Source organism: Triticum urartu, chromosome 4, assembly GCF_003073215.2.
Source record: "Triticum urartu cultivar G1812 chromosome 4, Tu2.1, whole genome shotgun sequence".
NCBI classification, from domain to species: domain Eukaryota; kingdom Viridiplantae; phylum Streptophyta; class Magnoliopsida; order Poales; family Poaceae; genus Triticum; species Triticum urartu.
The window spans coordinates 526,815,783-526,840,047 of record NC_053025.1 but is presented as its reverse complement, the minus strand read 5'-3'; positions in this window follow the sequence as shown (position 1 = coordinate 526,840,047).

Sequence of the window (24,265 nt, the reverse complement as noted above, 5' to 3'; positions counted from 1 at the left end):
AATGTGCATACGTGAAGGTCGGATCATATTATCTTATGTTGTCGACACACGGTGACAGGTACAATAGCTAGCTAGCCAACACTTGTCCGAACTCAGAAGCAAGAGGAAGAAACACAAAGAGTGCTGCTATGTACACGATACATGTTGGACAGTTGTTGGACGATAGTGCAAATCAGACCATTCATACGCTGGACTTGGCGCAACGAAGCCGGTTGATTAACTAACGTGCCTGAATCGTCCAGCCTGTATCGTTTGTGAAGTAGTTTTGAAACACAAAAGCACAGGGGATAGTAGATTTTAACCCTAACATGCTGATGAGAACAAGGCTAAATATAGGCTTGCCAGGTGGGATATAATTTGTAGACCGAAGGACCAGGGTTGCTTGGGTGTTGAGAATTTAGAGGTAAAAAACAGATGCTTGCTGAGCAAATGGTTATATCGTCTTTCAGTAGAGACAGAGGGTGTGTGGCTGCAGTTATTGCGTAACAAATACTTATATGCGAAGTCTTTGGCTCATGTAACGGCACAACCCACCAACTCACCGTTTTAGAAAGGACTTATGAGGACGAAAGTTGCTTTCTTTAACAGAGTGAAATTTAGAGTAGGGAATGGGCAATGAACTAGATTCTGGGAGGATACCTGGTTAGGGGACACTCCATTAGCGTTGCAGTATCCAAGTTTATATAACATTGCACAACGGAAAGATGTTTTGGTTGCTTCAGTGTTATAGTCCAGTCCGCTCAATATTCATTTTAGATGAGCACTTGTAGGTCCACGTTGGGATACATGGTTGCATCTCGTGCGTGGATTAATGGATATTAATCTGTCGGATGCCAATGACACGATAGTTTGGAAGTTAACGGTGTCAGGAGTCTTCACGGTTAAAACTATGTATACGGATTTAATCAATACCGAAGACATCCCAAGGTCGGGCCATATTTGGAGGATTAAAGTGCCGTTGAAAATAAAAGTGTTTATGTGGTTTGTTCACAAAGGTGTCATTTTAACCAAAGATAACCTAGCCAAACGTAATTGGGTAGGGAGTTCCCGTTGTTGCTTTTGTGATCAAAACGAAACAATTGAACATTTGTTTATCAAATGTCCGCTTGCTAGGTTACTCTGGAGAACTATTCATGTGGCTTTTAATGTCAATCCGCCAACTTCAATATCACAATTCTTTCATAACTGGCTGAACGGGGTGAGACCTCAGACAACAGCACAAATCAGAGTCAGAGCATGTGCATTGCTTTGGGCTATACTCCCTCCTTTCCGGTTTATAGGGCTTATCTCAAAATTTTAGTTTTTCCATTTCATAAGGCTCAATTTGATTGTTTTCCATCACATGTTCAAATTCCACGGTGCATTAAATCATTGCATGCAAGTGGAGTACCAAGAGAAAATTGACCAATGCATGTAATTTATGCATGCATGCATTGCAATTAATGCATTGGTAAACATACTCTTTTGAGGAAAACAAGAGCATTAATTGGGTGCTTTTGCAAACTATAAAAAGTATTCCACCACTCACCATCTACCTTGGTTGGTGAGAATTTTGAATTGAGCCTTATAAACCAGAAAGGAGGGAGTATGGAATTGTCGGAATGACATGGCTTTTAACAGACAACACATTACTACCTCTCTCTCAGTTTACAGGGCGTGCGCGTACTCCTAGATCGTCAATTTGACCAACCTAATACAAGTCATATATTACAAAAAATATACCAACATAAACTTCGGAGTTTCTACTTTCAAAAGATATAATTTTTGTGTTATATAGTTTATATTAGGGTGATAAAATTGGCAACCTGGATATACGCGCAGGACTTGTAAACTGAAACGGAGGTAGTACTAATTTTTTGCAGGTCATCTTCAGAGCGTCTACATGGATCCGTACGTGGTCCTTGCTGAGCCATACGGACCACAGGGCGCACATGGCTATTGGGTGCAACCGATGGGAAACGGTTGCATGGGATACTTACAACCGATATGGATGGCGGTCCAGTAATAGGTTAGGTGTGTAGGCAGCTTAAGCTATTTTAGCCGGTTGTGGCTTTTTTGTTTTGGCCGCGTGTGACATTGGTTTCTTTATGATATTTTGATAATGCTTGAGGAGACTTTTGGACCTCTTTGATTTTTAATAAAATGGCTGTGTGCATCAATGTGATGCAGAGGCTGGGGTTTATGCCTCCTTTTCTAAAAAAGAAAATGCTTGCCTGTGTAATGAGTGAGCGACACGCCCACCATTTTCTGTGCAGAAAATTGTAACACACAAAGTGAAATAGCCTACTTTGAAGAATTTTTGTGTTTATTATCTGACGTAGTGCATTTTTTGTTAGGGCAAAGTACAGCTTAAAGGACCTGCATTGTAGGGCGCCTAGCTAGATCTTGTACTAATCCATCATTGCACCCTTAATAATATGATATCCTGTCGTGTGGGAGTGAGGGAAAGACTGAGGCACAACGATACAGTCGGTCGCCACGATAAGATTCATGCAACAAAGTTGGTTCAAGTTCCCAAAGCTATCAGGGCAAAAAAGATTATAGGATCAGTTTAATTATGAGTTTTTTGAAGCTTCCCAGCATGTAACAATCGATTTTGAGTTGTTATGCGTGTTGTTAATCATACTCTACTTTTCTAATGCAAGTAAAGTATTATGCGTGTCAATAAAGATTCTTTGTGCACCTCATGACTTAATATATATACTCGTTCCAGTTCCTGAATGGATCAAAGTTGAGTCTGAGTCAGATCCGCCCGAGACCTGTCTGTACAATAGCCTAATAGATAGATGTACTATACTATTTGGTTTGGGGCCTAGTACTAGCTTGGAAATTGATTAGTGTCCCGTACGTGTGGGTTTTCTCAGAAAGAAATCTTCAGCAAGGGATGTACTTTGGTAAATCACGCATGCATGGCGTGAAAAGGAGCTTTACCAGTATTGCACGACTAGATGTGCCGTGAATGTTCAAAAACTAACGGGCATTGTGATCTGCATGTGCATGGTCAATATTGCACACTCGTCATCATCGGATAGTAACAAACACCGGACAGATCTAGAGCTCGAACCTATTGAGCATGCTCCAGGTATTTGACCGGTCGTCAGACGTCGAGCAGACGAGCACCGCACCTACATTCCATCGGGAATCATCGGTCGCGATATGTTTTGCACAATGCACTTTACGTTCTCTTATGGTCTAAGAGGTTGGTCAAAGCCGAATGCAGAAAGGTGAGAGCAAGAGGGAACGGTGGTCGATCCATGGACATAGTAGGTGACCGAGTCCCACAAGCTAGACCATGCATGCACCGCCAATGGGAGAAAAGGATCTCTCATTGCAACCGACCCGGCCAATGGAGCAAGCAATAGTGGCCGTTTCAAACTAGTCCTTGGACCAGTCCACTCACCGGGAGAGATCAAGATAGGCAGATGGCAATGGCGAGCCGGTGACAGGAGGCGGACGCAAAAGCGCGAGAGTAGTCTGCTCGCTTTTCCGGCCGTCGAGGTGTGGATCGGCCAACCACGTCGCCGCTGACCGGCCGGCAGGGGTTTGGGTGCGCGCGAGTCGGCGTCAGCGAGCCGGCCGACAGTGGCTCGACGCGGCCCCGGACAGCGCTGCGACGGTTGCCCGGGGTCAAGACGTGCCGCACTGACTGTTCTCCATGCGTCCGAGGAGACATGCTCCGAAAGCGACCGGCCGGCGGTACTCGATCCTGTGCAGCACTGATGTCACTGAAGGGACCTATGCGGATCTCGGAGATCGCGGAAGTGAAGCGCGCGATCGCGGGCGCGACAGTGCGACGCTGACATGGATGCCGCCCGTGAGACGGGGTGAGTATTTGGCCGGGTCCGGGCGCGAGACGTACGGAGAAGAAGATCCCGCCGAGCGCACGCATGCATGGTGCGTGGGCGCGCAACGTCGCGCGCCGAGGCGAGGCGAGGCGAGGAGAACCGTGCGGGCACAGCACGGCGCCAGGGGAGCGCACCGTCCCGGCAAGCAACGCAACCACCAGCCAGCCAGCATCTTGACCGATCCACCCACCCGCGGCGGGGCTGGATGGATGGGAGGGCGACAGCCAGACGCACGCACGCACGTCGAGCGCGTCACATACATGTTACCGGCCGTGGCTGTCACGCAGGCCGGACGCCGGAGCACGTTGCGATTGGCGAGCCGGAGAGAGAGTTAGAGAGCCGGGTCGCCGGCGGCGCCGTCGTTGCGTACGTCGCGCGGCGTACTCCCGTGGTCATATCGGCTGAGCTGAGCGCTGCACCGACTCGGGAGGAGCTGCGGGCGCAACCGCCGCCTCGTTCAGATCTGCGTGCACACACGCGCTGACGCGCGCACTTGCGATGCACCACACTAGCCCACTCGGCTTCGAGCCAGTGTTGAACGCTCCCAGCTTTGGTGTCTTTTCTTTTTACGTTCCCAACTTTGGTGTCACACAACACAAGTGTGAACGTCTTGTCGTGCGTTGGTCGTGTGGCGTGCGTCGCCGGGTCTTCCTTTGCAGCACCCCTGAACCGGCCGCGTTACATGTACACATATCTTCTTTTTTGACATGCTGTACGTACACGTATATTTCACGTCACCAGTGATGAAGATGATGACATATATCTATCACGTGCACTCGCGCAGTTCATTTTCATGTATTCCCTTCTTAAACAAATATAAAAGCATTTAGATTACTATAAAGTACTACATGGATAGGCACGGGCCGACAGGAGAGGTATGAACGAGACGCACTGGGGAACGAAGCACGCTGCGATTTTTTTATTTTTTTATTAGGGAAACAGACACGACTGAGAAACCATTTTTTTAGACAAGAGAAACAGTTTTTTTTAGACAAACAAGAGAAGTATATGGTAAATGGCCCGTTAGCACGTCTTGGTTCCTTGGCCCGTATCAGAATACCCATTCAAAGCCCTACTAGCCCGGGTTCTTGCTTAAAAAAACACACTGGAAAGTTTATAGCCCATTAAAGGCATTTCTCCTTAGGCTTTGTTGGGTAGATGGCAAATCATTTGCCGCTTAAAGCATCAGTTATAGCCATTTTTGTACCGAAATCGCTAATTAAAAAGTACTCATTTCAAAAATCATTTTCATTTTTCTCATGTTGTGACAAGTGTTATGCTGCATGTTGCTTGTCGCAACTTGGGAATTTTAACTTTTTCCGTAGATCCGTTTATTCAAAATGTTTTGTCTTCTAAACCGTGCGTCCAAATCTCAAACCGTACCGAGATCTTCAAAATTAGATGCCATGTTGATTGGATTTGATGAACTTTTTTTCCAAAAAAACCATGCCTCTCACGAAAGAAAAAAATAAGAACACGTTTTTTTCCGATAGGCACGGCCGCGCCTCTCACGGAAGGTAAAAAACATAAAATATGTTTTTTTTCATTTTCAAGAGGCACGATCGTGCCTCTCGCGGAACCAAAACCATGCTTCTCACGAAAGGAAAAAAGGACGTCTTTTTTCGTTTCCGAGTGGCACGGCGCAGAAGCACAACCGTGCCTCTCGCGGAAGCAAAACCGTGCCTCTCACAAAAAAAACACGTCTTTTTTCCGTTTCCGAAAGACACGGTCATGCCTCTCACGATAGCAAAAAAACACACATTTTTTCCGTTTCTGAGAGGCACAACAGTGCCTCTCTCGGAAGCAGAATCGTGCCACTCATAGAAGAAGAAAAAAAGAGAAAACATGTTTTCTTTTGTTTCCAAGAGGCACGGTCGTGCCTCTCGCGAAAGCAAAATTGTGCCTCTGGCAGAAGGAAAAAAAAAAAAGAAAACTTGTTTCTTTTCACGCCTCTCACGAAAGAAAAAAACAAAACCATGTTTTTTCACGTAAAAATATAAAAAAAGGAATTTCTTTGGTACAAAAGCTATGAGAGACCGGTGGAAAACCAAAATGCCAAAAAAACCAAAAAAACCCGTCTAAATAGCCGAAAACGCGTGCAGGAAAAATTCGAAAAGAGCGCACAGAATGCGACATGTGACGGCGGTTGAGAGCGCACCAAGTGGCATGCTCTCAGTCCACCCCCTCGTTGGGAGGCTCCCGAAGGAGCGCTCCTCAACTAGTTGCTCTCTGAACATCCACACACGACTCTTCGTTAGTTCTAATGGACCAGCCCAGCTTTTAGTTTTTTTTTCTTCAGGGGTTTTGTTCTTGTTCTAGAAGATTCTTTGTGGTTTCCCTCAAAGAAACAAAGTTTCTATGTGGTCATTCGGGTTCAGTTTTTTGGGTTTTTTTGACTGTTTTGCTCCCTTTTTCCTTGTATTTTCTTTCGGTTATTCTCTGATTTTTTCTATTTATTTCTTTTTTTTATAATTTTCCTCTTTCATTTCCTTCTTCTCTTTTTCATTTTAATTTTTCATGATTGTTTTCAAAATCATAAACTTTAATTTTGTAAACATTTTCCTAATCGTCGAACGTCTTTCAACTTTGTGCATGTTTCTCAAATTTGGAAACTTTTCATAACTTTGTAAACTTTTTCAAATCCTCGATTCTTCTTCCAAATTGTGAATATTTTATAAGGTCATCAACTTTTTCCGAATTCATGAACTTTTTTTTATTTGGGGTATTTCTACCAAATCCATGTTTTTTAATTTATGATCTTTTTAGTTCATGAGCATTTTTCCAAAATTCACAACTTTTCAAATCCCTGAATGTTTTTCAAATTCATTAAGAAATTGGAGTTCATGAATGTTTTCCAGATCATGCAAATTATCATATCGAGGATTTTCTTTTTCAAATTTGTGAACTTTTTGTAATCCATGACGTAGATTGAAATTTGTGAACAATTTTGTAAATATGTGCACTTTTAAAACCGGTGAACATTTTTCAAATTTACGAACCATTTTTCGATTGGAGAACATTTTTTGTTGTTTGCGAATATTTCTCCTAATTCACGAATATTTTTTTTATTCACAAATATATTTTCCCAAACTTGCAATTTATGTTTGTTCATCAACATTTGTTTTTCAAATTCATGTAATTTTTTAAAACATGTGGAAAAATTAATTTATTACTTTGTAATCTATAGAAAACTAAAATTTGGATTTGTTTTTTGAACCAATAGCTTGCTGGTCTTTTTACTAGCTTGTGGAACTAAAGGATGGAGATGCTGTAAAAAATGGCAATCAAACCAACCAACCACTGAGCGACCGACCAGAGTGCTATTTACGCTGCGGCCGGCCATAGAGACACGCGAACGCCAACACGTTTGCTGGCGCCATAAACATTGGTTAGTAGTTCTTGACAAAGTGAAATATTATTCGCCGCCTATAGCACCAATTATAGCTGTTTTCGTATGCAAGGCTAACACATAACTCTTTGTCGGTTCTATTGAGCCAACCCATGTTTCTCTTTTTCCCCTCACTAGTTTTGGGATTGTTCTAGTAGATTCTCGTTGATTACTCAGGTTCCGTTTCTTTGGAATTTTTTTCCTGAGTTTTGTTCTAGCTTTTGTGGTTTTTTCTCTGTATTTTCTTTTGGTTATTGTCTGGTCTTTTCTTCTGCTTTTCTTGTTCTTCTTCTTTTATTTTTCCTTTTTTTCCTTTCCTTTTATTTGCCTTTCCCTTTTTCCTTTAATTTTCCATGAACTTTTTTTTAAATTTGTAAAGTGTTTTAAAAAACTACAAACAGTTTTAAAATCATGAGCCTTTTTCAATTTCATGAACATTTACCAAATCACAATACTACTTTCAAATTTGGGTACCTTTTCAGTTTTGTGAAATTCTTCCAAATACCTGATTTTTTCAAACCATGAACATTTTCCTAATTTCTGAATTTTTTCAATTTACAACTTTTCTAAAATACGATATTTTTTTTAATTTATGAACTTGTTTCGAGTACATGAACAATTTCCATGTTCATGAAAATTTTCAAATCCTTGAGCGTTTTTCAAACTTGTTAAAAAATTGGAGTTCATCAACATTTTCCAAATTTACAAACATTTTCAAATCCACATTTTTTTAAAATTCATAACTTTTTTAAAATCCACGAGTTGTTTTCTAATTCATGAACTTTTTTGAAATATGCAAACATTTTTTAATTCACAAATAAATTTTGGATTCACTAACAGTTTTTCCTACTCAAAAATATTTATCTTCAAATTGCGATCTATTTTGACTTCACAAATACTTTTTTTTTGAATTCGTTAACGTTTTGAACCTGTGCAAAATGGGAATTCATTCTTTTCCGGAACGGATACCTTGATGGTCTTTTACTAGCTTGTGCAACTGAATGATACTTTTCATTTAAATTTTGTATGAACTTGTGTTTTTCAAATTCATTAAGTCTTTAAAAAGCACAAAGAATTCTAGAATTCATGAGCCTTTTTAAATTTTGTGAACATTTCCAAATCCCTAAACTTCTTTCAAATTTGTGGATGTTTTCAAATTTAGGAACTTTTTTCAATTTTGTGAACTTTCTCAAATCCTCAAAAATAATCAAATGTGAATTTTAATCGAATCTGCAAGTTCTTCTTTCAAATTCATGAACTAAACCAAATAGCCTTTTGCATGTGTGTGCTTTCCTCTTATTTACAATTCATGCAAGTATTCCTTTTGCATGAATATTGTCTTATGTATGTGTCAGAGTCTCGGATCTGCGTCCAAGAAACTTCTCCAATAACTAGGGTTCGAACTCTGGGTAGCTTTGCTTGGCGACCTACGACACAACGACAACTACGACGGAATCACGACGGGCACGCTGGCTCTCACCGGACACGAAGGGGACACGCGAGCTACCTAGGTTAGGGCCACTATGCTGGTGTAATACCCTACTCCTTCCTGTGTTGGATTGCTCTGTAATGGAGAGCATGTGGCTCGATGTAGACAAGAGGTTGGGGAGAATGGCTCAATCCCCTTACATGGAGGTGGCCCTACCCCTTTTGTAGTGCCTTGGTCCTCTTTCCCGAGAATATCAATGGGAAAGGGTGGCCATAGGGTGGAAATTCAAAGGGGGACACGCGCCCAGGCTTATCCTGACTAAAGGCGGTCTCAACCTGGTAAAGTAGTCGTCCTGATGCGCCGGTGGGCTCGGCGATGACATCCGCCCTGGCTCACCGATCCGTCTTGATCTTCTTTCACCAAAGAGGAAATGCTTTGGGACTTGCTTTGGAGGAAGCAGACCCTGATATGTCTCCATCGTATCTACTTTTTCAAACACTTTTGCTCTTGTTTTGGACTCTAATTTGCATGATTTGAATGGAACTAACCCGGACTGACGCTGTTTTCAGCAGAATTGCCATGGTGTTATTTTTGTGCAAAAATCAAAGTTCTCGGATTGACTTGAAAATTTATGGAGAATTTTTATGGAGTATATAAAAAATATTGGCGAAAGAATATACCAGAGGGGCCACCCAAGAGCCACAAGCTCAGGGGGCGTGCCCACCCCCCAGGGCGCGCCCTATTGTTGGAAATATGCCTTAGAGGCAATAATAAAGTGGTTATTATTATATTTCCTTAATCATGATAAAGGTTTATTATTCATGCTATAATTGTATTGATTGGAAACTTAAATACATGTGTGAATACATAAACAAATACCAAGTCCCTAGTAAGCATCTACTAGACTAGCTCATTGATCAAAAGATGGTTAAGGTTTCCTCACCATAGACATGAATTGTCATTTGATAAAGAGATCACATCATTAGGAGAATGATGTGATGGACAAGACCCATCCGTTAGCTTAGCATATGATCATTCAGTTTATTGCTACTGCTTTCTTAATGTCAAATACACATTCCTTCGACCATGAGATCATGCAACTCCCGGACTCCGGAGGAATACCTTGTGTGCTATCAAACATCACTTCGTAACTGGGTGATCATAAAGGTGCTCTACAGGTATCTCCGAATGTGTTTGTTGAGTTGGCGTGAATCGAGATTAGGATTTGTCACTCCATATGACGGAGAGGTATCTATGGGCCCTCTCGGTAATACATCATCACAAGAAGCTTGCAAGCAAAGTGACTAAGGAGTTAGTTACAAGATGATGTATTATCGAACGAGTAAAGAGACTTACCGGTAACGAGATTGAACTAGATATGGAGATACCAACGATCGAATCTCGGGCAAGTAACATACTGACGGACAAAGGGAACTACATATGTTGTCATAAAGGTTCGACCGATAAAGATTTTCGTAGAATATGTAGGAACTAATATGGGCATCCAGGTCCGGCTATTGGTTATAGACCGGAGAAGCGTCTCGGTCATGTCTACATCATTCTCGAACCCGTATGGTCCGCACGCTTAATGTTCATTGACGATATAGTACTATGTGAATTATGTATGTTGGTAACCGAATGTTGTTCGGAGTCCCGGATAAGATCACATACATTACTAGGAGCTCCAGAATGGTCTGAAGGTAAAGATTGATATATAGGATGATAGTATTTGGTCTCCGGAAGAGTTTTAGAAAGCACCGGATTATCATCGGAGTGCCAGAAGGGGCTCCAGGAGGCCACCGGTAAGTTATACCTACTTGGTGGGCCTCATGGGCCAAAGGAGGGAGGCGCACCAGCCAACAAGGGACTGGGCGCGCTCCATTTCCCCTGCCCATGCACTGAAGGAAGGAGGGTGCGCCCTAGGGCAGCCGCCCCCTTTCCTTCCTCCCCCATGCACCAAATATGGAAGGGGGTGCGCCTGAGGCAGGGCAGCTGTCGGCCCCCCTCCTGCCTTCTCCTTCACGCCTAAAGGAAGGAAGGGGGGGCACACCTAGGCCTGCCTCCTCTCCCTCCACCTATATATATATATATATGAGAGGAGGGGAGGGGCAACACATACCACGGATCCCCAAGCCATGTGCGGCGCCCCCTCTCCCTCTAGTTCGTCCTTCGTCCAAATCCGTTGTGCTTAGCGAAGCCCTGCGGAAAAGTTTCACCACCGCCGTCACCACGCCGTCGTGCTGCCGGAATTCATATAATACTTCTCCCCTCTTGCTGGATCGAGAAGGCGAGGACATCATCAAGCTGAACGTGTGCTAAAAGCGAAGGTGTCGTGCATTTGGTGCTTGATTGGAACGGATCGTGAAGGTGTACGACTGCATCAACCGCGTTGATAAAAGCTTCCGCTTAGTGATCTACAAGGGTATGTAGATGCTCTCCCCCTCTCGTAGCTATGCATCTCCATGGATAGATCTTGAGTGTGCATAGATTTTTTTGTTTTCCATGCAACATTTCCCATCAGTGGTATGAGAGCCAGGTATATGCATAGACGATATGCATGAGTAGAACACAAAGGAGTTGTGGGCGATGATGTTCATATTGCTTACCTCCAATGTCTTATTTTGATTCAGCGATATTATGGGATGAAGTGGCTCGGACCAACCTTACATGTCCACACACATTAGACCGGTTCCACCGACTAACATGCAACTTATTTTGCATAAAGGTAGCTAGCGGTGTTTGTCTCTCCCAATTTAGTTGAGTCTTATTTGACTACGACGGTCCTTGCAAAAGGTTAAAAAGCAACTTGTTAATCACCTTGTGGTTTTGGTAGGTAATAACGGTTCTTGCTAGTTGCCTGTAGCAGCCACGTAAAATTTGCAACAACAGAGTAGAGGATGTCTAACTTGTTTTTGCAGAGCATGTTGTGATGTGATATGGTCAAGACGTGATATGATATATGTTGATGTATGAGATGAGCATGTTTTGTAATAAGTTCACGACTTGCATGTCGATGAGTACAACAACAGACATGAGCCTTAGGGTTGTCTTTAATTATTGTATGACCTGTGTGTCAATCAGTTAGCACCATGTAATTGCTTTACTTTATCACTATGCATTAGCAATAGTTGTAGAAGCAATAGTTGACGAGGTGACCCCGGCGCAATGATGGAGATCAAGGTGTCGTGCCGATGACGATGGAAATCATGTCGTTACTTTGGAGATGGAGATCAAAAGCACAAGACGATGATGGCCATATCATATCACATTTCTTATTGCATGTGATGTTTATCCTTTATGCATCTTATTTTGCTTAGAACGACGTTAACATTATAAGATGATCCCTTCACTTAATTTCAAGATTAAAGTGTTTTCTTCAAGTACGCACCATTGCCAAAGTTCATCGTTTTGAAGCATCTCGTGATAATTGGGTGTGATAGATTCTACGTTCACATACAATGGGTGTAAGCCAGTCTTGCACATGCAGAATACTTGGGTTAAACATGACGAGCCTAGCATGTACAGACATGCTCTCGGAACACTAGAGACCGAAAGGTCGAACATGAGTCATATAGTAGATATGATCAACATAGAGATGTTCACCATTGAAAACTAATCATCTCACGTGATGATCGGACATGGGTTAGTTGATTTGGATCATGTATCACTTAGACAACTTGAGGGATGTTGATTTAAGTGGGAGTTCATTAGTAATTTGATTAATAGAACTAAAATTTATCATGAACTTAGTCCTAATAGTTTTCGCAAATCTATGTTGTAGATTAATGGCCCATGCTTCTGTTCCCTTGAATTTTAATGTGTTCCTAGAAAAAGCTAAGCTGAAAGATGATGATAGCAATGATGTCTACTACACAACCTTCTTCTTGTAGACTCGTGTTGGGCCTCCAAGCGCAGAGTTTTGTAGGATAGTAGCAAATTTCCCTCAAGTGGATGACCTGAGGTTTATCAATCCATGGGAGGCGTAGGATGAAGATGGTCTCTCTCAAACAACCCCGCAACCAAATAACAAAGAGTCTCTTGTGTTCCCAACACACCCAATACAATGGTAAATTGTATAGGTGCACTAGTTCGGCGAAGAGATGGTGATACAAGTGATAGTAGATAAAGGTTTTTGTAATCTGAAAAAGTCACTCCAAAGTTCCTATCGCGGAGAACATAAGATGAAATTGCTTGTAGGGTACGAAACCACCTCAAAGTTATTCTTTCTGATCAATCCATTGAGCTATTCCTATAAGTGTCACAAACAACCCTAGAGTTCGTAGTAAAATAACACCATATGACACACATCAATCAACCCTAATGTCACCTAGATACTCGAATGTCACCACAAGTATCAGTGGGTCAATTATACGATATGCATCAAACAACTTCAGATTCATAGTATTCAATCCAACACAAAGAACCACAAAGAGTGCCCCAAGATTCCTACCAGAGAAACAAGGACGAAAACGTGCATCAACCCCTATGCATATATTACCCCAATGTCACCTGGGAATCCACGAGTTGAGTGCCAAAACATACATCAAGTGAATCAATAGAACACCCCACTATCACCATGGGTATCTGATACGTCTCAAACGTATCTATAATTTTTGATTGCTCCATGCTATATTATCTACTGTTTTGAATGTTTATGGGCTTTATTATACACTTTTATATCATTTTTGGGACTAACCTATTAACCCAGAGCCCAGTGCCAGTTTCTGTTTTTTACCCTGTTTTAGGGTTTCGAAGAAAAGGAAAATCAAATGGAGTCCAATTGACCAGAAACTTCACGGAACTAATTTTTGGAAGGAAAGAAGCCCAGAAGATTTGGAGTGCACGTCGGGGGATCTGCGAAGAGGTCACGAGGCAAGGGGGCGCGCCCACCCCCTGGGCGTGCCCTCCACCCTCCTGAGCCCCTCGTGGCCCCCCTGACGTACTTCTTCCGCCTATATATCTCCATATACCCTAAAAACATTCGTGAGGACAATAGATTGGGAGTTTCGCTGCCAGAAGCCTCCGTAGCCACCGAAAGCCAATCTAGACTCGTTCCGGCACCCTGCCGGAGGGGGCAATCCTTCTCCGGTGGCCATCTTCATCATCCCGGTGCTCTCCATGACGAGGAGGGAGTAGTTCTCCCTCGGGGCTGAGGGTATGTACCAGTAGCTATGTGTTTGATCTCTCTCTCTCTCTCTCTCTCGTGTTCTTGAGATGATACGATCTTGATGTATCGCGAGCTTTGCTATTATATTTGGATCCTATGATGTTTCTTCCCCCCTCTACTCTCTTGTAATGAATTGAGTTTCCCCTTTGAAGTAATCTTATCAGATTGAGTCTTTAAAGATTTGAGAACACTTGATGTATGTCTTGCCTTGCGTATCTGTGGTGACAATGGGATACCACGTGATTCACTTGATGTATGTTTTGGTGATCAACTTGCGGGTTCCGCCCATGAACCTATGCATAGGGGTTGGCACACGTTTTCGTCGTGATTCTCCGGTAGAACTTTAGGGCACTCTTTGAGGTCCTTTGTGTTGGTTGAATAGATGAATCTGAGATTGTGTGATGCATATCGTATAATCATACCCATGGATACTTGAGGTGACATTGGAGTATCTAGGTGACATTAGGGTTTTGGTTGATTTGTGTCTTAAGGTGTTATTCTAGTACGAACTCTAGGGCTGTTTGTGACACTTATAGGAATAACCCAATGGATTGATTGGAAAGAATAACTTTGAGGTGGTTTCGTACCCTACCATAATCTCTTTGTTCGTTCTCCGCTATTAGTGACTTTGGAGTGACTCTTTGTTGCATGTTGAGGGATACTTATGTGATCCAATTATGATATTATTGTTGAGGGAACTTACACTAGCGAAAGTATGAACCCTAGGCCTTGTTTCAACGCATTGCAATACCGTTTACGCTCACTTTTATCATTAGTTACCTTGCTATTTTTATAATTTCAGATTACAAATACCTTTATATACTATCCATATACCACTTGTATCACCATCTCTTCGCCGAACTAGTGCACCTATACAAATTACCATTGTATTGGGTATGTTGGGGACACAAGAGACTCTTTGTTATTTGGTTGCAGTGTTTCTTGAGAGAGACCCTCTTCATACTATGCCTTCCATGGATTGATAAACCTTAGGTCATCCACTTGAGGGAAATTTGCTACTGTCCTAGAAACCTCTGCACTTGGAGGCCCAACAACGTCTACAAGAAGAAGGTTGTGTAGTAGACATCAAGCTCTTTTCTGGCGCCGTTGCCGGGGAGGTGAGTGCTTGAAGGTATATCTTTAGATCTTGCAATCGAGTCTTTTAGTTTCTTGTTTTATCACTAGTTTAGTTTATAAAAGAAAACTATAAAAAATGGAATTAAGTTTACCTCATCCGCTTCATCTTTTTAATATCTTTCGTGAGTATGATGGAAATGAAAATTGTGCTCAAGTGCTAGAAGAAGAATGCATTAGAATGTTTGGAACTAAATATTTGAATGATGAGCATGATTGCAATGTTGTTAGTACGAATTCTTTGAATATCCATGACACTAATGATGATTGCACTAGTTATGTTGAAAATGTCTCCTATAAACATGTCAATTTTTGTGGAGTGCATTGGGTTTGTAAGTACACACCAAATAGAGAAGATAGATATTGCAAGAATCATAAGTACTTAGAAACTAAATTATTGCAAGAAGAGCTAGATGATTGTGCTGAAAATTTAAATTTTCTTGGCCATACTTGTGAGCTTTGTAATGAACATGGTCATTTAATTATCCGATGCAAATTGTTTCATGATCTAATCGTGTCCAAAAATTGTGATGACTTGATTTCCCTTGCACATTATAATGAACTTAGTTTTCTTATGGGCTATGAAGAAATGAAACGTATAACTAAGGATATTCCAAAATTTGCCCTTGATAAACTTCTTGATTTTGATCTAGAGAAATGTATATGTATTGTGCGGTGAATTGCATTGAAAATCCTTATATTGCCAATTACATAAAGAAAAGAAAACAAATAGAAGATGAAGAGAATACTAATGAAAGGGAAGTGACTTCTCAATATCCTCCTATTATTTCTTATGATGAATCAGGTAACGAGGAGGAGCCTCCTATTCAACCAATCTCACTAATAAGGAGCTCCAAAAAGAGGATTGAACCCACACATGATGTGGTGAAGAAGAAGAAAAGAAAAAGGAAGAGAGGTAAAAAGATATCTCTGTCAAATAATGCTGCTCCTATTACTATTGTGCCTCATGAAAATATAATTGTGGAAGATAATGATACTTCTTATGATCTTGAAAATCTTTTTGGCACTTGCTTGGAAGAATATGATAATTGCTATACTATTGGTGCTATCCATACTATTGATGATGAAAGTGATTATGCTTATGATATGAAAAGGCCCAAGCTTGGGGATGCTATGTTTGATGAAGATGATGTTTTTGAGAATATATTTGCTGCAATTAATGTTTGTCCCAAGCTTGGGGAAGCTATGTTTAATGAAGATGATATTTTTAGTCTCCCAAGTTTTGATATGCAAATTTATAATGATGATAGCATGCCTCCTACTTATGATGATTATTGTGATGATACTTATGCTATAAAAAGTAGTGATTATATTTATAAAACTTGTCATGATTATGATTACCCCTTCTCTGAACATTACTATTTTAATGTGGAAACAATTTATAGTATTCAAGTTTCCTATGATACTCCCACTATTCCGAATGAGAAGAATTTTGCTTATGTGGAGAGTAATAAATTTTCTATGCTTGTAGATCATGAAAAGAATGCTTTAGGTACTGGTTATATTGTTAAATTCTTTCATGATGCTACTGAAAATTATTATGAGGGAGGAATTTATGCTTGCAGGAATTGCAATAATACCAAGTTTCCTTTCTATGTGCTTAAAGTTTTGAAGTTATGCTTGTTTTGCCTTCCTATGCTAGTTGATTACTGTTCCCATAAGTTGTTTGCTCACAAAATCCCTATGCATAGGAAGCATGTTAGACTTAAATGTGCTAGTCATATTCTTCATGACGCTCTCTTTATGTTTCAATTCTTATCCTTTATGTGAGCATCATTGAAATCATCATGCCTAGCTAGGGGCGTTAAACGATAGCGCTTGTTGGGAGTCAACCCAACTTTATTTTTGTTCCTTGATTTTTGTTCCTGTTTAGTAATAAATAATTCATCTAGCCTATGTTTAGATGTGGTTTTATGCTTTTAATTAGTTTTTGTGCCAAGTAGAACCTTTGGGAAGACTTGGGGAAAGTCTTTGTGATCATGCTGTAAAAACCAGAAACTTTAGCACTCACGAGAATTGCTGCCATTTTTATTTGGAGAGTGCTATTTATTTAATTATTTTTGAAGATTATTAATAGATAAATTCCTCAGGTCCAGCAATTTATTTGAGAATTTTATGAGTTCCATAAGTATATGTTTGATTCAGATTACTACAGACTGTTCTGTTTTTGACAGATTCTGTTTTTCATGTGTTGTTTACTTATTTTGATGAATCTATGGCTAGTAAAAGAGTTTATAAACCATAGAGAAGTTGGAATACAGTAGGTTTAACACCAATATAAATAAATAATGAGTTCATTACAGTACCTTGAAGTGGTGATTTATTTTCTTATACTAACGGAGCTTACGAGTTTTCTATTAAGTTTTGTGTTGTGAAGTTTTCAAGTTTTGGGTAAGGATTCAATGGGATATGGAATAAGGAGTGGCAAGAGCCTAAGATTGGGGATTCCCAAGGCACCCCAAGGTAATATTCAAGGACAACCAAGAGCCTAAGCTTGGGGATGCCCCAGAAGGTATCCCCTCTTTCGTCTTCGTTCATCGGTAACTTTACTTGGAGCTATATTTTTATTCACCACATGATATGTGTTTTGCTTGGAGCGTCCATTTATTTTGTTAGGATTTTCTTTCTGTTATTTAAACAATGTTTTGCATCTTTTATTTCAATAAAAGTGGCATTGATAGCCTTTACTATGCCTATTTTAGAAGTCCACATGTTGCTGTTTGAAAACAGAAAGTTTACCGCTGTTGCAATAATTCCCTAGAAAAGTAAGAATGTGATAAATTGTTGAAACCTTTTGCATATTAAGCTCTGATAAATTTACTACAGTGGGAATTTTATTTCATAATTTTTGGAGCTAGGGAAGTATGGATGTTGCTGCATTCTTTACAGACTATCCTGTTTAGGCAGATTGCTGTTATGTTTGCATTGTTTGCATATGTTTGCTTCTTTAATGATTCTATTTGAGGATAGGACTATTAAATATGCAGAGGCATTTAGTATGAAATTTTGAATAATAATTTTAGTGATTTTCTACAGTAGAGTATGATAAGGTTTTTGCAATGGTTTATACTAACTTATCTCATGAGTCCTTGTTGAGTTTTGTGTGGATGAAGCTTTTGAGATTTAGGGAGACCGTGATATGAGAGGAATTAAGGAGACACAAAAGCTCAAGCTTGGGGATGCCCAAGGCACCCCAAGATAATATTTCAAGAATTCTCAACCGTCTAAGCTTGGGGATGCCCTGGTTGGCATCCCACCTTTCTTCTTCAACAACTATCGGTTAGTTTCGGTTGATCCTAAGTATTTGCTTCTTCACATGATGTTTTCCATTCTTAGAATGTTATTTTATTTAGTTTTGCTTGCTGTTTGAATAAAATACCAAGATCTGAAATTATTAAATGTTATAGAGTCTTCACATAGTTGCATAATTATTCGACTACTCATTGGTCTTCACTTATATCTTTCGAAGTAGTTTGTCATTTGCCCTAGTGCTTCACTTATATCTTTTAGAGCATGGTGGTAGTTTTATTTTATAGAAATAGGTGAACTCTCATGCGTCACTTATATTATTTTTAGAGTCTTAATAGCATGGTAATTTGCTTAAAATCCTAATATGCTAGGTATTCAAGAATAATAAAATTCTCTTATGAGTGTGTTGAATACTATGAGAAGTTTGATACTTGATGATTGTTTTGAGATATGAGGATGGTAATATTAGAGTCATGCTAGTTGAGTAGTTGTGAATTTGAGAAATACTTGTGTTGAAGTTTGTGATTCCCGTAGCATGCACGTATGGTGAACCGTTATGTGATGAAGTCGGAGCATGATTTATTTATTGATTGCCTTCCTTATGAGTGGCGGTCGGGGACGAGCGATGGTCTTTCCCTACCAATCTATCCCCCTAGGAGCATGCGCGTAGTACTTTGTTTTGATAACTAATAGATTTTTGCAATAAGTATGTGAGTTCTTTATGACTAATGTTGAGTCTATGGATTATACGCACTCTCACCCTTCCACCATTGCTAGCCTCTCTAGTACCGCGCAACTTTCGCCGGTACCATAAATCCACCATATACCTTCCTCAAAACAGCCACCATACCTACCTATTATGGCATTTCCATAGCCATTCCGAGATATATTGCCATGCAACTTTCCACCGTTCCATTTATTATGACACGCTCCATCCTTGTCATATTGCTTTGCATGATCATGTAGTTGACATCGTATTTGTGGCAAAGCCACCGTTCATAATCCTTTCATACATGTCACTCATGAGTCATTGCACATCCTGGTACACTGCCGGAGGCATTCATATAGAGTCATATCTTGTTCTAAGTATCGAGTTGTAATTCTTGAGTTGTAATTAAATAGAAGTGTGATGATCATCATTATTAGAGCATTGTCCCAGTGAGGAAAGGATGATGGAGACTATGATTCCCCCACAAGTCGGAATGAGACTCCGGACGAAAATAAATAAATAAATAAAAGAGGCCAAAGAAGCCCAAAAAAAGAGAAAAGAGGCCATAGAAAAAGAGAAGGCCCAAATAAAAAAAATAAAAAATGAGAGAAAAAGAGAGAAGGGGCAATGCTACTATCCTTTTACCACACTTGTGCTTCAAAGTAGCACCATGATCTTCATGATAGAGAGTCTCCTATGTTGTCACTTTCATATACTAGTGGGAATCTTTCATTATAGAACCTGGCTTGTATATTCCAATGATGGGCTTCCTCAAAATTCCCTATGTCTTCATGAGCAAGCAAGTTGGATGCACACCCACTTAGTTTCTTTTTGAGCTTTCATACACTTATAGATCTAGTGCATCCGTTGCATGGCAATCCCTACTCACTCACATTGATATCTATTGATGGGCATCTCCATAGCCCGTTGATACACCTAGTTGATGTGAGACCATCTTCTCCTTTTTGTCTACTCCACAACCACCATTCTATTCCACCTATAGTGCTATGTCCATGGCTCACGCTCATGTATTGCGTGAAGATTGAAAAAGTTTGAGAACATCAAAAGTATGAAACAATTGCTTGGCTTGTCATCGGGGTTGTGCATGATTTAAATATTTTGTGTGGTGAAGATGGAGCTAGCTAGACTATATGATTTTGTAGGGATAACTTTCTTTAGCCATGTTATTTTGAGAAGACATGATTGCTTAGTTAGTATGCTTGAAGTATTATCATTTTTATGTCAATATGAACTTTTGTCTTGAATCTTATGGATTTGAATATTCATGCCACAATTAAGAAGAATTACATTGAAATTATGCCAAGTAGCACTCCGCATCAAAAATTATGTTTTTATCATTTACCTACTCGAGGACGAGCAGGAATTAAGCTTGGGGATGCTAGATACGTCTCCAACATATCTATAATTTTTGATTGCTCCATGCTATATTATCTACTGTTTTGAATGTTTATGGGCTTTATTATACACTTTTATATCATTTTTGGGACTAACCTATTAACACAGAGCCCTGCGCTAGTTTCTGTTTTTTACCCTGTTTTAGGGTTTTGAAGAAAAGGAAAATCAAACGGAGTCCAATTGACCTGAAACTTCACGGAACTCTTTTTTGGAAGGAAAGAAGCCCAGAAGACTTGGAGTAGACGTTGGGGGATCTGCGAGGAGGTCACGAGGCAGGGGGCGCGCCCACCCCCTGGGCGCGCCCTCCACCCTCGTGAGCCCCTCGTGGCCCCCCTGACGTACTTCTTCCGCCTATATATCTCCATATACCCTAAAAACATTCGTGAGCACAATAGATTGGGAGTTCCGCTGCCAGAAGCCTCCGTAGCCACCGAAAGCCAATCTAGACCCGTTCCGGCACCCTGCCGGAGGGGGCAATCCTTCTCCGGTGGCCATCTTCATCATCCCGGTGCTCTCCATGACGAGGAGGGAGTAGTTCTCCCTCAGGGCCGAGGGTATGTACCAGTAGCTATGTGTTTGATCTCTCTCTTTCGTGTTCTTGAGATGATACGATCTTGATGTATCGCGAGCTTTGCTATTATATTTGGATCCTATGATGTTTCTTCCCCCCTCTACTCTCTTGTAATGAATTGAGTTTCCCCTTTGAAGTAATCTTATCGGATTGAGTCTTTAAATATTTGAGAACACTTGATGTATGTCTTGCCGTGCGTATCTGTGGTGACAACGGGATACCACGTGATTCACTTGATGTATGTTTTGGTGATCAACTTGTGGGTTCCGCCCATGAAGCTATGCATAGGGGTTGGCACACGTTTTCGTCGTGATTCTCCGGTAGAACTTTGGGGCACTCTTTGAGGTCCTTTGTGTTGGTTGAATAGATGAATCTGAGATTGTGTGATGCATATCGTATAATCTTACCCACGGATACTTGAGGTGACATTGGAGTATCTAGGTGACATTAGGGTTTTGGTTGATTTGTGTCTTAAGGTGTTATTCTAGGACGAACTCTAGGGCTGTTTGTGACACTTATAGGAATAGCCCAATGGATTGATTGGAAAGAATAACTTTGAGGTGGTTTCGTACCCTAACATAATCTCTTCATTCGTTCTCCGCTATTAGTGACTTCGGAGTGACTCTTTGTTGCATGTTGAGGGATAGTTATGTGATCCAATTATGATATTATTGTTGAGGGAACTTACACTAGTGAAAGTATGAACCCTAGGCCTTGTTTCAACGCATTGCAATACCGTTTACGCTCACTTTTATCATTAGTTACCTTGCTGTTTTTATAATTTCAGATTACAAATACCTTTATCTACTATCCATATACCACTTGTATCACCATCTCTTCGCCGAACTAGTGCACCTATATAAATTACCATTGTATTGGGTGTGTTGGGGACACAAGAGACTCCTTGTTATTTGGTTGCAGGGTTGCTTGAGAGAGACCATCTTCATCCTACGCCTCCCACGGATTGATAAACCTTAGGTCATCCACTTGAGGGAAATTTGCTACTGTCCTACAAACCTCTGCACTTGGAGGCCCAACAACGTCTACAAGAAGAAGGTTGTGTAGTAGACATCAGTATCCCACGCAAGACATACATCAAGTGTTCTCAAATCCATAATAGTATTCAATCCGATAATAGTGAAACCTCAAAGGTAAAACTCAATTCATCACAAGAAGGTAGAGGGGGAGAAACACCATATGATTCAACTATAATAACAAAGCTCACGGTACATCAAGATTATGCCAAATCAAGAACACGAGAGAGAGATCAAACACATAGCTACCAGTACATACCCTTAGCTGCGAGGGTGAACTACTCCCTCCTCGTCATGGAGACCGTCGGGATGATGGAGATGGCCACCAGTGATGGTTTCCCCCTCCGGCAGGGTGCCGGAACGGGCTCCCGATTGGTTTTTCGTGTCTACAGAGGCTTACGGCGGCGGAGCTCCCGATTTAGGTTTATTTCTGGGGGTTTCTATATTTATAGGAATTTTTGGTGTCGAGAACAAGTCAGGGGGATCCACGAGGCGACAACAAGACAAGGGGGCGCACCCTAGGGGGCGCGCACTCCACCCTTGTGGAGGCCTCGTGGCTCTTCTGGCCCAACTCTTTTGCTTCGGGGGCTTCTTCTGGTCCATAAAGAGTCACCGTACAATTTTACCTCATTTGGACTCCGTTTGATATTCCTTTTCTGCAAAACTCAAAAACAAGGAAAAAACAGAAACTGGCACTAGGCTCTAGGTTAATAGGTTAGTCCCAAAAATAATATAAAATAGCATATAAATTCATATAAAACATCCAAGATGGATAATGTAATAGCATGGAACAATCAAAAATTATAGATACGTTGGAGACGTATCATGCATCCCCAAGCTTAATTTAGACTCACTCGAGTAGGTAAATGATAAAATAGAACTTTTGATGTGGAATGCTACCTAACATATTTATGAATGTAATCTTCTCTACTGTGGCAAGAATATTCAGATCCATAAGATTCAAAACAAAAGTTTAATATTGACATAAAAACAATAATACTTCAAGCATACTAATAAAGCAATCATGTCTTCTCAAAATAACTTGGCCAAAGAAAGTTATCCCTACAAAATCGTATAGTCTGGCTATGCTCCATCTTCATCACACAAAATACTCAAATCATGCGCAACCCCGACGACAAGCCAAGCAATTGTTTCATACTTTTGATGTTCTCAAACCTTTTCAAATTTCACACAATACATGAGCGTGAGCCATGGACATAGCACTATAGGTGGAATAGAATATGGTGGTTGTGGAGAAGACAAGAAGAAGGAGATAGTCTCACATTAAGGCGTATCAACGGGCTATGGAGATGCCCATCAATACATATCAATGTGAGTGAGTAGGGATTGCCATGGAACGAATGCACTAGAGCTATAAGTGTATGAAAGCTCAAAAACAAAACTAAGTGGGTGTGCTTCCAACTTGCTTACTCATGAAGACCTAGGGCATTGTGAGGAAGCCCATCGTTGGAATATAGAAGCCAAGTTCTATAATGAAAAATTCCCACTAGTATATGAAAGTGACAACATAGGAGACTCTCTATCATGAAAATCATGGTGCTACTTTGAAGCACAACTATGGTAAAAGGATAGTAACATTGTCCTCTCTCTTTCTCTCTCATTTTTTTGTTTTCTCCTTTTTTCCTTTCTCATTTTTTCGAGACCCTTTTCTCTTTTTTTGGAGACTCTTTTGGCCTCTTTGTTTTTATTTCCTCACACGGGACAGTGTTCTAATAATGATGATAATCACACTTTTATTTACTTACAACTCAAGAATTACAACTCGATACTTAGAACAAAATATGACTCTAAATGAATGCCTTCGGCGGTGTACCTAAAGGAAATATGCCCTAGAGGCAATAATAAAGTTGTTATTTATATTCCCTCATATCATGATAAATGTTTTTTATTAATGCTAGAATTGTATTAACCGGAAACTTAGTACATGTGGTAATACATAGACAAACAGAGTGTCCCTAGTATGCCTCTACTTGACTAGCTCGTTAATCAAAGATGGTTAAGTTTCCTGACCATAGACATGTGTTTTCATTTGATGAACGGAATCACATCATTATAGAATGATGTGATGGACAAGACCCATCTGTTAGCTTAGCATAATGATCGTTTAGTTTTATTGCTATTGCTTTCTTCATGACTTATACATGTTGAATTGACTATGAGATTATGCAACTCCGGAATACCGGAGGAACACCTTGTGTGCAATCAAACGTCACAACGTAACTGGATGATTATAAAGATGCTCTACAGGTGTCTCCGATGGTGTTTGTTGAGTTGGCATAGA